An 18621-nucleotide genomic window follows, 5' to 3' on the forward strand; every position below is an offset into this window, starting at 1 on the left:
GGCTCTGTAAATGCGACATGGCCCTTGAAATCCATTCCAGTGAAATCCAGCTTCCAAAAGCCAATTGGCGCTCCTTCCCTTTGGAGGCTCGTCCTGCGCCCGCTTGGCACTTTATGTCCACATGTGGGGTATTTCCGTACTCGGGAGAAACTGTGCTACATGTTTTGTGTTTTTTTTTTCCTTTTATCCCTTTGTGAAAATGAAAAATTGAAGGCTAGAACAACATTTTAGTGTAAAAAATACTTTAGTCTTTTTTCAAGCCATATTGTTTGGAAAATCTGTGAAGCACCTGTGGGGTCCAGATGCTCACCGCACCCCTTGTTACATTCCTTGAGGGGTGTAGTTTTCTAAATGGTGTCCCTTTAGGGGTGTTTTTTAGGTTTTGGCACCCCAGAGCCTCTGCCAACCTGAAGTGGTACAGTCAAAAATGACCAAAAATAACGGAGCCATTGAAATTCACTAGGCGCTCCCTTATATCTGAGGCTTGTGGTTGCGTCAAATAGCGCAATAGGGCCACATATGGGGTATTTCTATAAACTGCAGAAACGGGGCAATCAATATTGGGGTGCATTTCTCTGGTAATAGGTTTATAATTATGAAAAATATTGGATTACAATAAAATCTCTGCACAGAAAATTAAAATTTTCAAATTTCTTACACACTTAGCTTTTATTTCTGTGACTCCCCTAAAGGGTTAAAAAACTTTCTGGATGTGCTTTTGCAGAGTTTAGGGGGTGCAGTTTCTGAAATGGGGTGCTTCGTGAGGCTTTCTAACACACAGTCCCCTCAAATACACTTTAAACCTGAACAGTTCCCTAAAAATATCTGATTTTGAAATTTTACTGAAAATTTGGAAATTTGCTGCTAATGTTTTAAGCTTCCTATTGTCTAAAAATAATGAAATATAGTTTAATAAATGCCGCCAACATAAAGTAGACATGTTGCTAATGCTATTTAATATATAATTTATGTGGTATAACCATTTTCTGTATAAGCAGAAAAGTTTTAAAGTTGGAAAAATGCATTTTTTCACAATTTTTCACGCTATTTGGGGTTTTTTCATAAAGATTCGTTATAAGTATCGACTCCAATTTACAAGAAATGTGAAGTACAATATGTCACGAGAAAACAATCTCAGAATCAGCCGGATAGGTAAAAGCATCCCGAAGTAATTAATGAATAAAGTGACACTGGTCAAATTCATAAAATTTGCTCCGGTCCTTAAGGCCATTTCAGGCCCGGTCCTTAAGGGGTTAATAAATGTCCCCCTAAGAGTTAACCTTTTCTGGAGACAAAAAACAGTGGCATAAACCTTCAATTTTTTTTTACCTATACCAATAATAATATATTGTTCAGTACTTAGGTAATTGTGGTACACATTGAGTAATTACCACTATAGAGTGCTCTAAAAATACCAGCATACAGATGGCTAAACAGCTTTATAAAATAAAAATAATATCTAATATCAGTGCTATACAATGTGTAATATAACTAAACTAACAAGGGACCTAATGTCTAAACTGGTGCTGATGATTTGATGGTGCCATATGGTAGCCACTTGAGTCTGTAATTAGTCTCTACAACAGTACCAATCACATTGTGCCGCAAAACAGTAACATCAGCTACAGAATGGCACCCAAACAATAATTCCAATATACAGGTGCTCCAGGCATAAAATACTGTCCATTAGGCACAAATTTTTAATTTTACTCCTTACAAATAAGAAATGTATTGGTACGTACTTTAGGTAACTTCATTATAATGTTAATGAATGAAGCAAATTAATTGACTTAGTCATAAATTTACCTTCAAATCAGAATAAAATTTAAGTGAAGCTGTATGGGCTTTTTACCTTTTTACAACCAGCTGGAGGTTTTTGTAGGATCCTTTAACAAGTGAGATCGCTTCTCTTCTTGAACTAGTCAGCTCTACACCATTGATCATCACCACTTCATCCCCTGCTTGAAGATGGGACTCCAACATCTCGACTTTCCCACCCTCCTCAACCTGCAGAAGTACAAAGGTTATCAGTGTATGTGCACTATGCATTTTATTATTTCTGCTGATTTAGAGAAGTTTTTGGAAACAGAAAAATATGGAGCTCATAAAAAAAGAGAGTCCCTATTTTACACTTTCTAGAGATTTAAAGGGTACCTGCCATTTAAAATAACTTTTAACATGTCATCAGGCAAGCTTACCAAAGACCAGCATTTCTTTGTATTTGGATATGGAATAAAGCCTTCATACTTTGATCTATCTTGGATGCTGTTTGACTTTCCTAATTTTGCGTACCACTGACAGTTAGTGGGAACAACCTGCAACACAGCATGCATCCTAGTCAGCCACACTAAGGTACCTTTGGTGCTACTGGACTCCCTACTTTTGTTATGTCCTCAGGTATGTCAAAAGTTATTGATCACAACGGGTGTCAGTGCAGAGACCTGCTGTGATCAGGAGATATAGCGATGGAGAGAGCACGGCAGCAACGCGATCCACTCTCTGTAATGGCTTATTCTGGCATTGTAAGTCTATGAGGCTATTTAGTTCCTATAAAGTGAACACTATATTCTCTATATCATATATAGTATTGAGGCTATTTAGTATTCGTATTTATATAGTATTTGAGGCCATAGTAAACACTATAGTCTTCATATAATATATAGTATATACACTGAAATGTTATATTAACTAAGTCCACACAGCATTCACTGCACCACTGTGGTCACTATGAGAAACAGAGACATAAATGTACATGTACATGAACATATACTTCAGCTAGGTTTCTATGGTACATAGAAGCTTGTTCATATTGCAGATTATTACGATTTACAGGTAGGTATAAGCACCACTTGTAGTTCTTCAAATAAAATCATAGCTTTTTTTAAGTTATGATTTTGGTGCCACCTCTTTGTGAACCATTTCTTATTGTTGTTTGTTTCTTCAGCTTCGGCTAGGTTCACAGAGCGTTTTTGCAATCCGTTTTTCTTTCATCCATTTTTTGCAGAAAACGGTTGGAAAAAAAAACGGATGCATTTGTGTGCATCTGTTTTGATCCGTTTTTCCATTGACTTCCATTTTAAAAAAACGGATCAAAACGTATCCGTTTTTTTTAACATACACAAAAACGCTGACCCTACTTTTGTGTCCGTTAAAAAAAAGGATCCGTTTTGTTTTTTTTTTACAATGGAAGTCAATAGAAAAACGGATCAAAACGGATGCACACAAATGCATCCATTTTTTTCATCCGTTTATTGCAAAAAACGGATGGAAAAAATGGATTGCAAAAACGTAGTTTGAACCTAGCCTTCTTTATATGTTACAAAGTTCATACCTATACTGTATGATACAATACTCTCCCATGTATGTCCTGTTTACATCTATTAACTACTGAGCTGTCTAGATGAGAGTTTATATCCAAGACACTAATGTACTTATGCCCTTATTATTCATTATAAGATTTATAACATACATTACTATTGCATATTACCATTATGTATCTGTATACCTATTGCGTAAATCTAATGATGTTTGGTTACATGTACCTATCCTATACAATGGAACATCTTGTATTCATGTTGGCACCCATGCAGTTGTATCTGTCTTTTTTGCCAATTTTAACATAGGAACCTTAAGTAAGAAAAATATATTTAGAATAGTAATTCAGTATATGTATTCTATGAAATTAGGAGAATGTGGATAACAGAATGATGTGTACAATGCATGGAATGAATGGCATAGTTATTCTTTAATCTTTTCTTGACAAGCAAGGAATAAAACAAGAATACAGTATAAGGCCACATTCGCACAATATATGTTATCATTAAACAACGTCTGCTTTTGCAGGTTTGCAATAACAGCCATAGTTTAACCCCTTAACGACCAGGGGCGTACATTTACGCTCCCGCAGGCTGGGCCTTAACGCAAAAGGCGTAAATGTGCGCCTTGCCGGGGGTGGGTGGGGTGGGGGGGGGACGGGTTGCGGCACCGCTATGAAGCGCGCTCAGGAGCTGAGCTTGCTTCTTGGCAGGCGGGGATCAGCTTCAATCAGCAGCGGGACTCCCACCGTTAATGACGGCCACCAAGATTGCGCAGCCACCTGCCATTAACTATGCAAAACAAGAGTCCGTGGAGTCTCGGTTGCGAGTCTTAAAATACGGGATAGCCAGATATCTCTAGCCTGTTGCCACGGGGTGCCTCCATGATGGGGGGAGCACCACACCACCCTGATAAATAGCCCCTTAAGTCCCACTCGGTTGCGACAGGGAAATACTAGGGTGGCCTCTTTTTGTCAATGTCTAACTCAAGGTACGAGTATTGCGATCATGACAAGGGCTTGCCAAGGCAGGCCTCCATCCACAGACAGCCGTTTCGGGGTATTTGCCCCTCGTCAGTGTGGAGTACTCTTGATTGAGTACTTCATTGGAGTTTTTTTCACTGTTCTCCTTGAGTTCAGTGATTACTGTGTTTTGTTGGTCCACCTGCCATTAACCCCTTAAATGCAACTGCGGCGTTTAAGTGTAAGTGACAGGAGCATCTCCTGCCACTTACCGATCAGGACCCCCTCAGGGTGTCTGTGGGGGTCCAGATCGTATGACCTGACTGACGGAGGTATACTCCTTACCTCTGTAAAGTTTAATCTTCTGAGAGAGTCCACCACAGGCAGGCTCTATCAGAAGATTGCAGATAACACTGATCACTGCTATGCTATGGCATAGCAGTGACCAGTGTATGAAATCTAATGTAATAATGTAATGTAATGTCCCTAGGGGGACTTAAAAAGTAAAAAAAAAAAAAAAAAGTTTAAAAAAATGCCTCATTGCCCCTCCCATAATAAATTGGAAAATAACCCCCCCCCCTTTCCCATTTTATATATAAAACACATAAAAATAATAAGGTTAATTAACCCTTTCATGACCTGGGGTCATTGATGCCCCAATGCCCAGGTCGTGTTTGGACATCAGCCTATGGGATCATAATGATCCCATAAGCTGATGTCTGTATGTCTGCCAACTCTTCTCTGTTCCCTGTCGCTGTCACAATCTTGTAACAGCGGCAGGGGAGAGAGGGGGCAGAGCTCACGGTTGCATTCCCCATGCACCCCGCCTTCACTCTCTCCCCCCGCCAGCCTCCGTACTTAGGAAACCGGAAACCTGAGGCTTACGGTTTCCATGGCTACCATTGGGGCTCTGCGATCACTTTGCAGAGCCCCGATGGACACCGGCAGAGAATTCTCCCTCTGTACTACTGACTACTGAGAAGATATTGTAGAAAAGCAAAGACCAAAAGATTAGGAAAGAAGAAAGGAGAAACATATAGTGATTGAAAGAGAAATATAGAGAGGGCGAAAGATAGATAGATTAGGCATAGGAGAGCAAAGGGTGCACGGAACAAAAACATGCTGTACAGATAGACAAGTCCTATAGTTGGATCCTTGTGATAGTGTCTATCACGTACGTGTTATCCTGAGAGACAAATATACCTGGTGCATGTGTGTAGCATAAAACTCTAAAACAAAGTGCTATACAGATAGACAATTCCTATAGTTGGACCCTTGTGATAGTGTCTATCACATATGTGTTCTCCTCAGAGACAAATATACCTGGTGCATGTGTGCAGCATAAAACCTTTTTTTCTGCATAGACCCTGTAATGGTGAATATTGAAGTCTAAAAAAAAAAAAAAAAAAAGACTTTGAGATATTGAAAAGAAAACAATGTTACTGACATGAAGAGCCCTAAATTCAACCAAATACACTACCCCCGTATCATATAGGTGCTTCAAACTATGAAATCCGAAGAAATCCGAAATTCGGTCGAACCAAACTTTTCAAAAAAATCCGGAAGTCTTTTGAAGAACTTTTAAATAGTTTGCTCATCTCCAGGGCCAAAACCAAAAAAAAGGAAAGAAGAGGGGGAAACAAACCCACCCCACTAACCAACCATGCAGGACCAAAAATCACAAAGTTTGTATAATCATATATCTTTATTTGTATGTATGAAAAGTATGTTACAAAGCAAAATTTAAAATATTTTTTACATAATAAAGGAACTGACACATGAACAGATCCCCAGAACAATGGTGGTGGTAAATAATATAGAGCAATATATGTACAAAATACAGAGATGATAAATTAATTTACACAGACGGAGCACTGGGAATTGGGCATGTAATAAACTACATTTAAAGCATAGTGCTTGATAAAGTGCATACAAAATACTACCCATATGTCCTTAATGCAACGACCACCATACCACTCACCCGACGCGCGTTTCGCGTACTTGCTTTATCGAGGGTGATGATAAAGCAAGTACGCGAAACGCGCGTCGGGTGAGTGGTATGGTGGTCGTTGCATTAAGGACATATGGGTAGTATTTTGTATGCACTTTATCAAGCACTATGCTTTAAATGTAGTTTATTACATGCCCAATGCCCAGTGCTCCGTCTGTGTAAATTAATTTATCATCTCTGTATTTTGTACATATATTGCTCTATATTATTTACCACCACCATTGTTTTGGGGATCTGTTCATGTGTCAGTTCCTTTATTATGTAAAAAATATTTTAAATTTTGCTTTGTAACATACTTTTCATACATACAAATAAAGATATATGATTATACAAACTTTGTGATTTTTGGTCCTGCATGGTTGGTTAGTGGGGTGGGTTTGTTTCCCCCTCTTCTTTCCTTTTTTTTTTTTTTTGGTTTTGGCATTGCAGTGTGCATAGGGACCCTGGGTTACATACCCATTGGATCATATATAGGTATATGTAGTTCATCTCCAGGGCCGCCATCAGGAATTTCGGGGCCCCATACAACCAAAGTGACTGGGCCCCCCACATTAATAAAAAAAAAAAAATTGTGTGTTCGACCCACGCCTTGCTGGGAGGTATAATTTGGTTTAGATCAATTCTAGAGAACTGGCTCATATACCCCATTTTCCCCAGTGGCTTAAAATGTAACCTCTGTTATACAGTTATAAAATTGTAGAAATTAAATGTGAACAAGGTGCAATTCAAATAGACACTTACTTGTATAGCTGTCTCTTGTGCTCTGTATGCAGTGCATTATATTCACCCTTGCAATGTACAATTTATAGCGTGTCTACAAGCCCAGCGGGGCTCATTATGATGGAGACTACAACTTATACAAGAGTGGGGTAGGGGTTCCCCTGTATTCAGAATGCTGTTGAGTACTAGGCAATGCCCCGTTTGGGGTTATTGAATTTCGAGGGTCTGGGGGGGCTGTTTGATTTGTATATGTTCACCAATATCCCCCACCCCCCCGGTATGCTCACTAACATAGAATATGTTGGTAAGGCTAATATAATGAGGCTGTTCCATGTTAGTGAGCATATACAAATCCCACACCCCCGCAGGCAGACTAGTTTAGCTCACCCAAGCCAGTGATAGCGAATACATGGCGGTGAGAACGCTTTCTAGGAGATCCTGTTTCTGCAGCAGAGGTGTCTTTATCCTGCTCTGCATAGACCCTCGAAATTCAATAACCCCAGACGGGGCATTGCCTAGCACTCAACAGCATTCTGAATACAGGGGAACCCCTACCCCACTCTTGTATAAGTTTTAGTCTCCATCATAATGAGCCCCACTGGGCTTGTAGACACGCTATAAATTGTACGTTGCAAGGGTGAATATAATGCACTGCATACAGAGCCCAAGAGACAGCTATACAAGTAAGTGTCTATTTGAATTGCACCTTGTTCACATTTAGGTTCTACAATTTTATAACTGTATAACAGAGGTTACATTTTAAGCCACTGGGGAAAATGGGGTATATGAGCCAGTTCTCTAGAATTGATCTCACACACAGACACCAGCACACATGTATACAGACACCAGCACACATGTATACAGACATACAGACACCAGCACACATGTATACAGACATACAGACACCAGCACACCAGGGCACGATAAAGTTTGAACTTCTGCAACCTGGAGAAATCACCTGATATCACCTGCGGTCCTATGTAACACCACATAACACAGTGGTATCTCTGAGTACAGATAATGTAGTAGATTTCACCTGCAGTCCTATGTAACAGCACAGATAACACAGTGATATCTCTGAGTATAGATCATGTAGTAGATGTCACCTGCAGTCCTATGTAACAGCACAGATAACACAGTGATATCCCTCTGAGTACAGATAATGTAGATGTCACCTGCAGTCCTATGTAACACCACAGATAACACAGTGATATCTCTGAGTACAGATAATGTAGTAGTCACCTGCAGTCCTATGTAACACAACAGATAACACAGTGATATCTCTGAGTACAGATAATGTAGTAGCTGTCACCTCGGGGCACCCCTACTAAATGATGTTCTACAAAATAAGAAAAGTGTCATACAGAGACTCACAGATGACGTCTTCTTTGATCTGAGGTGTCACTTTCCCTTTTCCTCTCCATCCGGCCCAGTCCTCCATGATGAGTCCTTCCAGATACGTTTCATCCCCTTAGAACCTGCGAGACAAACAATTTAGGCTCCGCACATTTCTAGCAACTTCCTTTCCTTTCTCCCCCCTGTAGGCTCCCATAGTAACTGCGCTGTTTGGTGTTATGTGCTGTAAAGCGAGTAGGAATGTGAGATGCCCCCTGTATGTAGGATCCCCTGCTGTGCCCCCTGTATGTAGGATTCCCTGCTGTGCCCCCTTGAGCTAATAATGCCCCTAGAGGTGGCCCCCATGAACTAATAATGCCCCCAGAGGTACCCCCATGCACTTATAATGCCCCCAGAGATGCCCCATGAGTTAATAATGCCCCCAGAGGTGCCCCCATGAACTAATAATGCCCCCAGAGGTGCCCCCATATACTAATAATGCCCCCAGAGGTGCGCCCATGGGCTAATAATGCCCCTAGAGGTGCCCCCATATACTAATAATGCCCCCAGAGGTGCCCCCATATACTAATAATGCCCCCAGAGGGGCCTCCATATACTAATAATGCCCCCAGAGGTGCCCCCATACACTAATAATGCCCCCAGAGGTGCCCCCATGAACTAATAATGCCCCCAGAGGTGCCCCCATGAACTAATAATGCCCCCAGAGGTGCCCCCCATATACTAATAATGCCCCCAGAGGTGCGCTCATACACTAATAATGCCCCCAGAGGTGCCCCCATATACTAATAATGCCCCCAGAGGTGCCCCCATATACTAATAATGCCCCCAGAGGTGCCCCCATATACTAATAATGCCCCCAGAGGTGCCCCCATACACTAATAACGCCCCCAGAGGTGCCCCTAAAAAAAACAAACATCCTACTCACCTAATCCACGCTGTGCAGGCAGCAGCTCTTCCTCCTCCTCTTCGGGCTCCATCTTGCGAGCCGCAGGGACGGGACTTCCGGCAGACGTGATGACGTCACATCATCACGCCTGCCGGAGGGGCACATGATCACGGCCCGGCCTCCCATAGGCTGCTGGTATGAAGTGCCGGCAGCCTATGGGAGAGAATACAGGAGGAGGACGCTGACAGGTCCTTCTCCTGTATTCTGACCGCTTAAATGTTCCGCCCGCTGTGCGGGCGGAACATTGAAGCGATCAGTGCATCCCGAGAAGCTGCGGCAAGGGGGGCCGTGCGGACCCCCCTAGCGTAGCGGTCGCCGGGCCCCCCCCCCCCCCCGTGTCTCTTAGGGTCCGGGCCCCATACGGCAGTACCACTTGTACTGCCCTATCGGCGGCCCTGCTCATCTCTATCCATAAAGCCCGACCCTTCTCCACCGACATCATCTTTCGATGGTAACTCAGGCGGCTACAGATAAGCGGACATGGTCTTAATGACTTCTTATTAATGAAAGGTAGAAAGCTTCAGTATATCAAACATTTGCCTGCAAAATCAGCTGATATAAATGGCATGTTGCTTAATTTCACAGCCATAGGAATTACAGATATAGGCTATGTTAACACGTTTTTTTCAGCTCCATTTAAAATGACGTCTGTTAATTTGAGTCTAAAATAACAGACGTTTTTCGAAGCCTGGCATCCCCTTAGTGCAATGACGGGTGTTTGCACATTATCTTAGTTTGGGGTTACTAATTGGCCTTTGGTTGTGGCTTAATTGAAAAATCCATTGAATTTAATAGTAAAAACGAAGAAAGAACGGTGACAAAAGAAGAACTGTGTGTGAACAACTAATAAAAAACGTCCGCTATTTGCAAAAAAGTCCGAAAATAATGTTCATGTTCATTATTTTGACGTCCGAGGCAAAAACGTCCGTTTTTTAATGCATTGTGTGCATAGGACGTCCGTCTTCCCATTGACTTCAATGCAATTGCATTGAAGTCAGTTAAATTGCTGCAAAAACTGACGTTTTTTAAATTAGCGAAATCAGACGTTTTTTCTCCATTTTTGACGTTGTGTGAACATAGCCATAAAATGAATATGTGAATAAGCTGTCAATTTTAATTCTGAGTTCTAGAGGATTTTTTTTTCTGTTTTCCAAACATAGAAATACCATTTTATTTGCCTTTTTTGGGCCCAAAAATGGGGGGCAAAACTATGTATAAACATAGGCTGAAGGTGCTTCTACGCAGTGTAGTATCCCAAAATTGCAAAAAAGTATGAGTTGTCTAATATTAAATTTTGTGCAAAGGTCATAAACAACTTAGTGTCATATACTGTATAAAAGCCAGACATTGGAGGGCTGCAGTACATATTTTTAAATCAGTGAGTGCTACATTATAATAATAGGCACAACTTCAATGGATATTATTAAGTAGCATCATCATTTGCCACATGACCAGTATTACTATGTTACAGCATCTTCCAGAACCTCCCACTTGAATTCTTCTCCAACTTTGGGTTTAGTGGTCACCCTTCACAAACAATCCATTCCAAAGTTTCCTCAATCATGATTACCAACAGTACTGAACACAATGACTGAGTACAGTGCTCTGCTCCTGTTTCGACAACTGTGGTTAATAGTAACTATCACCTGGTGCGTTGTTACATTTCAAAAATTTTGTTTTTCCATTGCATAATAAAGATATAGCAAACAGCAAAATGAGTCACTCTGATACTATGCAGTGACTTGTCCATCATAATGAGGTCCCATTTTTACTCTGTGTTTAACCTCTTGTTTACAGTTTAGTTTGGTGAGCTGCCATTTCATATATATTTTACAATGTAACCATAAGGTGCGGAGAAGCCCTGTCTGGTTTAACCACCATAGGCCTTTAAATGTTGCGATGTTCTGTATAATACGTTATATGCTCCTATGTTGTTTTTAAAGCGACTCTGTACCCACAATCTGACACCCCCCAAAACCACTTGTACCTTCGGATAGCTGCTTTTAATCCAAGATCTGTCCTGCGGTCCGTTTGGCAGGTGATGCAGTTATTGTCCAAAAAACAACTGTTAAAGTTACAACCCCGTGCCCTACGGGAGTATCTGTGCCCTAACTTTACACCACCCCCTCCGCACCCTCTTCATAATTAGGAATGCCACTGGAACATTTTCTCCATGCTGAACACTGCACAGGTCCTTAACGATCCAGCCCATGTTCCGGACTAAACAGGTGGGGAATAGGAGACAATCTGCCTGGAGCATTCCTAATGATGAAGAGGAGGAGGAGGAGGTTGTGCCAGCCTAATGCATACACAATCCAGGCCACTCCCGTAGGGCACGGGGCTGCCAGTTTAAAAGTAAATTTTTATCACAATAATGCATCACCTGCCGAACGGACCCCAGGACAGATCTTGGATTAAAAGCAGCTATCCGAAGGTACAAGCGGTTTTGGGGGGGGGGGGGGGGTCAGATTGTGGGTACAGAGTCGCTTTAATAATTTGACAAACTCTGTTTATACAATGTTATATTGCTTTTCAGAAAATAGTGAACACAGTTTACATTGGCTTTAACCCTTTGAGGACCAAGCCCAAAATGAACCAGTGGACCGCGCAAATTTTTATTTTTGTTGTTTTCGTTTTTTCCTCATCCTGTTTAAGAGCTCTAGTACTTTCAGTTTTCTATCTACAGGGCCATGTGGTGGGCTTGTTTTTTACAGGAATAGTTGTACTTTGTAATGGCGTCCTTCATTCTACCATAACATGTATGCTGGAACCCCAAAAATATTATTTATAAAGATATAAATTGGTGAAATCGTAAAAAAGAATGCCATATGGTAACTTTTGGGGGGTTTGATTAGAATCTGTATAGTCTGGAGGAAAGAAGGGAAAGGGGGGACATGATTGAAACCTTTAAGTATGTTAAGGGACTAAACAAAGTTCAAGAGGGGAGTGTTTTTAGTAAAAAACTGAGCTCAAGAACAAGAGGACACAGTGAGAGGTTAGTTGGGGGAAAGATCAAAAGCAATGTGAGAAAATATTATTTTACTGAAAGAGTAGTAGATGCCTGGAACAAACTTCCAGCAGAGGTGGTTGGTAAATCTACAATAACAGAATTTAAACACACCTGGGATAAACATACATCTATCCTAAGATAATAAGAAAGAAAATACTAAAATGGCAGACTAGATGAACCCAGTGGTCTTTTTCTGCCGACAATCTTCTATGTTTCTATGGTTCCTGTGTCTACTTAATGTACTATATGGTAAAAGCGACATGATACCATTATTCTATAGGTCAGCCCAAACACAACCACATGCAGGTTTACGCAAATTCTCTTATGTTATATATTTTTTCTTATTAAATCCTTTTTTTGTGCAATTAATTATTAATAAAGTGGCCCTATTGTGACGCTTATAACGGTTTTAGTTTTTTACCTAAAGGGCTGTATGGGGTGTCATTTTTTGCACCTAGTATTTATTTATACCATATTTGTGTAGCTCGGATGTTTTGATCACTTTTAACACTTTTTTTATATAAATAATGTAACAATTATGCCTCTTTGTTTACTTACATCGTTCGCAATGACGATTGTTATATTTTAATAGATCGGACAATTACGAAAGCTATGGTATATAATATGTTTATTTATTTTTATATGTTTTATTCATATAATGGGAAAGGGGGGTGATTTTAACTTTTATTGGGGAAGGGGCTTTGGGGTACTTATAAAAACATTTTTTTTTTCTTTTACACATTTTAAGTCCCCCTGGAGGACTTTTACCAGCAATCCTCAGATTGCATACACCGTAGAATGCTATGCCATAGGCATAGCATGGATCAATGTAATTGGCATCCTGCTCATTGAGCCTGCCTGTGGCAGACTCAATGAGCAGAAAGCCGATTGGACCGCACGGAGGAAGGTAAGAGACCTTCAGCGGTCCGATACAGCGATTGTTAGGGATGTCCCTCGCCCTCCCAACATGTAAGATGCCCAGCTCCAACAAAGCGCAATTATGCAAAGTGCTAAATATACCTGAATGACCAGTGGTCTATGGCTCCTCTGTTCCCAATGCACGTTTTGCGTGGCAGCTATAGTTATAGTTAGTTAAGTATATTTAACACTTTGCATACTTGCACTTTATTGGAGCTTGGCATATTATATGTTGGGAAGGTTAGAGGGACATCCCTAACAATGTGACAAACTGCCATAGGAGATGATGCTAGTCGTACTATTATAGTATTTGCACTTGCACCTTATTTGCACATCACTCCGTGCTGTAGCGTGTGTTCTCCTAATACATTCTAATCACTAGGTGTAGTCTGGGGTCTATTAATGCCATTTCTGCATGTCTAATAATTTTTAATGTATTTTGTCATTTATAAATATTTGTTCAATTAAGGAATCATTGTTCAATATTTTTGTATAGAAATTCTTCTTTTGGTGGATGCTATTGTTTGTAGGATATATATGTTGCTGGTAAGCTACACCAAGTGTATTTAGTGTTGTAAATTGGTCTATATAGGATTTATAATCTTCGGTCCAGGCCTGAACATTTCTGTAACGTGCTTGCCTGGCAGTGACAGCCTACTCAGTCAATTGGGCACCATCCCATCTGAGTCAGTGACTGGCTGAGTGGGCTGTCAATGCAAGACAAGTTTGTCTCGGAAGTGGAGGCAGAATCATAAAGATCACTTAGGAGGACACCAGGAGATAGTGAAGAGGTAAAAATAGGTTGTTTATTATGTTCTATACCTGGGCATGAACATATTAAAAATTAATTTTGAGCGGAATACCCCTTTCATTTAATGTGTCCTATGGTGGAATGTACATATACCCAGGATCAACAATTGGATCCTCTTATATATGAGCAGTAGGTGATTCCTGCTTTTATGTAGGCCATTGGCCAAGAGTCAGCACACTAGAAGCAGCATTTTCTTACAATTACTGGGCAGATGTGGTGCATAGTGGTGCACTACAGTAAGTACATAACTGCAATAGGTAGCTAAAGGGCACTACTTTCAAATTATTTGTATTGAAAAACAGTTGTTTTCCCTGCTCTAACAGCTAAATGAAGTGTAAATAGTATTTAATGGGTTGACGACCATTTATAAAATTTTACAAATCTCAATGGCCTATTGTGTTCTATACAATCCAAGCGTATTTATATAAATGTAAGACAACATAAAGTAAGTTCCTAGGGGAAGAGGATTAAAGTAATCAACTATGTTCTCTTTATAGCCGTGCACAAAATGTCCTCACATTAATACCTGTTACATAACTTGTATTTCCTAGCAAAAACTTTTTCACTAAAAAAGAAGAAAGAACAGTGCTAAAGGAGACAGCTTGCCGTGGCCCTGTTTGTGCATGCAACGATTGTAATCATGGGTCAGTGCATTCAACAGGCTGATCCATCTAGGAGTCGGCAGTCCCATGGGATCTTTAGAAAACATTCTTGCAAGAACCCCATGCAGAGCAATCCAGGAGGTGTAGAGCTCCCTCCATAGCAACTACAGATACAGATCATTAGTTCTTGTTTTGTATCATCTTATTTTCCACAAATATTATAATGCTCAGTTTTAGACTGGTCTAATAAATATTAATAAATTGCATCACCTTCTGAATGAGCTAGTTAAAAAAAAACACGCGTACATTTAAAATGATGCTTTATAATTAAGCCATTTACTTGATTTAAAGAGTACAAAGCATTTAATAAATATATCTTTTTATAATAAATGTAAAAGCACAAGGCTGCCACTAGGGGGAGTTGGTATGTCTAGTGGCAGTCTTGCAGAAATGTATGTAGGTCACAGCTCATTATGTCTTTATGTTGTATTCAATCACACAGTATAAGCCGGGGCACTCATTTGTATACTGATGAAAAATTATTCAGAGTGATTAAATCTGTAAATAAAATATCATTAACGCATGTTTAACGTGTAAGCTAAACATGTAGCGCTTTGGTTGTTTCAAATCTCTCCCCTTTAAGAATTATGGAGGCCAGTATGTTTTTAGAAATTTTCTGTGCAGCTGAAATGTTTTGGAACCATTCTCCAGATCTGTGCCTCCATATAATCCGGTCTCTAAGCTCTACAGGCAGTTGTTTCCTCCTCATGATTTGGTTTTGCTCTGATATGCATTGTCAGCTGTCAGACGTTGTGTAGGCGGGGCTGTGTGTTTCCAAATCCTGACCAATCATTTACCATAGGTGACTCCAATCATGGTGCAGACACATCTTTGAAGTATACCTAAAGTTTTTGTTTTTCTTTTTAATGAATTTGGAAAAAAAAATAAAAATCTAATATTGTATTTTCAAAAATGGGAGAAAACTTGTTTTTTTTTTTATTTTAGCAAAAGTCCATAATATAAAAAAAAGTGAAAAGGACTGAAGACTTTCTGGATGCACTTAGTGATGAACGAATTAAGAACGCTCAGGTTTGTCCGAACCCAAACACTCTGCATTTGATTACCGGTGGCTGAAGAGGTTAGATGCAGCCCTAGGGAGTCTTGGGAAAGGTAAATACGTCCTATGGTTATATCCATGTTTTCTTAGCAGCAACAGGGCTGCATCCAACTTTTTTAGTCACGATAATGAAATGTAGAGCATTTGGGTTCGGACAAACCTGAGCGTGTTCGAGATTCGCTTATGTTTAGATGCAATGTATATTAACAACCCCTTCTTCTACCATATAACTGCCAAGAAAGGAGGCTCCACCCCAGTACCGTTAATGCTATTAACCTCTACAGTTTCTTAGACCTCCAGGGAAGTATGAATTGCTTTTTTTCTTGTTTTCTATTGTCTAAAACCTGGATATGTCTTTTAGTCAGGTACATCTTATAGTTCAAAAGTATGGTGTACATTGCTTTATCTCCCATAATAGTCCTAAGATTTAAGATTGTAAAGACTTTAAGAAAAACTGTGTGTGTGTGTGTGTGGTTTTAATGCAAAACCTATATATTACAGCATGGACTCTAGTGATGTAAATGTTAAGCCCCTGTATTACTCTCAGCATTCATGTAGCAACAAGACTCTAGAAATCACAATCCTACAGTTTCAATAATTATTATTATGACTACTGTATGTGTGGGCCGAGGAGACTCTGACAAGCAAGTGTCTGCAGGAATTCTCAAAACATACAGGGTAAATAATGTGCAAATATATTGCATTTATACTATAGGGTGTAGCTATTCAATTATTTTGTACCCAGTCAGCATCTCAGAACAAGATAGCAGTTTTATTTCCTTGTTGAAAACAAGTAGCATGAAGTATGAAGTAGTGTAGGATGTGGATCTTCTCATAGTTATACAGTATAAAATAGGTGCTATAGTTTAGAAATCCTATTTTCATGTATTATAGACATATATAAATGAAGAGTGATGCAGCTATATTTGCATCTACATACATAAATGAAGAGAACCTCTGTTTAGAAGATCAGCTGCAGGTTCTGAAAAATCTGTTCTTCCCTGCATGACAAAGCAGTTGTACAGTGGGACCCAGGAGCCTTCAGAATGGACAGAGCAAGTGAATATAAGTTTTCTTTTTCTTTTTATTTCTTTTTTATTCCAGCCTAAGGCTATGTTCACACAACGTGAACAACCGGCGGTTCCGTGACCCCGGCCGTGTCACGGAGCGACTGGTCTCTGCCCGGCCGCAGAGCTCTGATGCGGGCGCATCAGAGCTTCCCATAGCACACAATGAGGCAAGCGGCCGGAGCCGCTCACTTAATTGTGTGAACTGACAGGGTTTCCTACGGCCGCAATTCATTGAAATTGCGGCCACAGAAAACTGACATGTCAGTTATTTGCGGCCCCACACGTTATATGTAAAACAAATAATCAAAAGTGATCAAAACATCCACTCTACACAAATATGATAGTACTTAAAAACTGGGGATCACAGAACAAAAAAATTCCATCCCAAGCAGCCCCATAGATGAAAAACTGCTGTTAACGTCACAATAGAACAATTTTAATAAGAATTATTTGCAAAAAAAAAAAGCATTTAAAAAGCTATATATAATCATGCATATCGTTCAGACTGACATATAAAATAAGGATAAAATCAGTTTTACCATAAAGTACATTATGTAGACACAGGAATCCCCCAAAAGTTACAAAACTGGTACATTAAAAGGCACAATTACAAAGTACAGGCCTTTACATGGTCCAGTAGATGGAAAAAAGGCGCTAGAGCTCTTAGAAGGCAAGGAGAAAAAAAAAAATGCAAAAATGAAAATTGGCGCCTGGTCATTTAGACTACTTTGGGCTGGGTCATGAAGGGGTTAGTAAATACCGGCCACAAATAATGCTCATGAACGTCGTTGAATGTTATTATAAAACGGGCTGTTATTTTGCCTAAAAATATGTTTTGGGAATGTAATAGTAATAGTTTTTAATTGCAATATTTTACTGTACATTTAACCTGAACGGGTGTGTGTGTATGTGTGTGTGTGTGTGGGAACTAAATGCTTTAAATCACAGCAGGTTAGCACTATTGTAGGAGATAAAGGGGGGGGGGTACTTCAGCGGAAAAAAAAATCTTCCAATTCAATGGGTGACAGAAAATTATATAAAATTGTAATTTAGCTCTATTTAACAATCTTGAGTCTTCCAGTACTTATCTTCTGTATGTCCTGCAGGAAGTGGTGTATTCTTTCCAGTCTGACACGGTGCCACCTCTGTCTGTGTCAGGAACTGTTAAGAGCAGGAGAAATTTTCTATGTAGATTTGCTACTGCTCTGGAGAGTTCATGTCACAGACAGAGGTGGCAGCATAGAGCATTGTGTCAGACTGGAAAGAGTACACCACATCTTGCAGGACATACATCAGCTGATAAGTACTGGAAGACTTGAGAATTTAAAACAGAAGTAAATTACAAATCTATATTACTTTCTGACACCTGTTGATTTGGCAAAAAAAAAAAAAAACATTTAGTCAGAGTTTCCCTTTAAAGAAGGAATGGCTTTTAATTCTGTTAATCTTTTCTGCTTGGCAAAGCAAAAACTCAAGATAAAGATCTGGCTATATTGTGATGGCTTGTTTCCCAGTAGTTTAATGAGTGACCTCTTATAGCGGTAACTCTCATAAACAATTACAAGGCATGATCGTTTCTGAGGATGAACCTAATAATTGCTGAGTATCTGTTACATGCAATCAATTAAATGACAGGTTTCCTGCAACACAAGTTATATTTTTGAATTGTATAATTTCTGGGTATCTACTCTTATGAAAGGTGTATTCGGGAGAAACAAACTGTTTGCAAATCGACTAGTGCCATAATGTAACATAGATTTGTATTTTACTTATTCTATGGATCA

General features: G+C 39.8%; 1 long non-coding RNA gene across 1 annotated transcript in view; it reads right to left on the minus strand.

Annotated features, from left to right (window-relative positions):
* Positions 1-1869: 1869 nt before the first annotated feature.
* LOC138797689 (uncharacterized) overlaps positions 1870-18621 on the minus strand; it is a 43172-nt gene continuing 26420 nt past the window's right edge. Inside the window, exon 4 of the long non-coding RNA XR_011363978.1 lies at positions 1870-2007. This is a non-coding gene — a long non-coding RNA (uncharacterized lncRNA). The remainder of the gene's footprint in view (positions 2008-18621) is intronic.

The sequence above is a fragment of the Dendropsophus ebraccatus genome, chromosome 7 (assembly GCF_027789765.1).
Source record: "Dendropsophus ebraccatus isolate aDenEbr1 chromosome 7, aDenEbr1.pat, whole genome shotgun sequence".
Classification (NCBI taxonomy): Eukaryota; Metazoa; Chordata; class Amphibia; order Anura; family Hylidae; genus Dendropsophus; species Dendropsophus ebraccatus.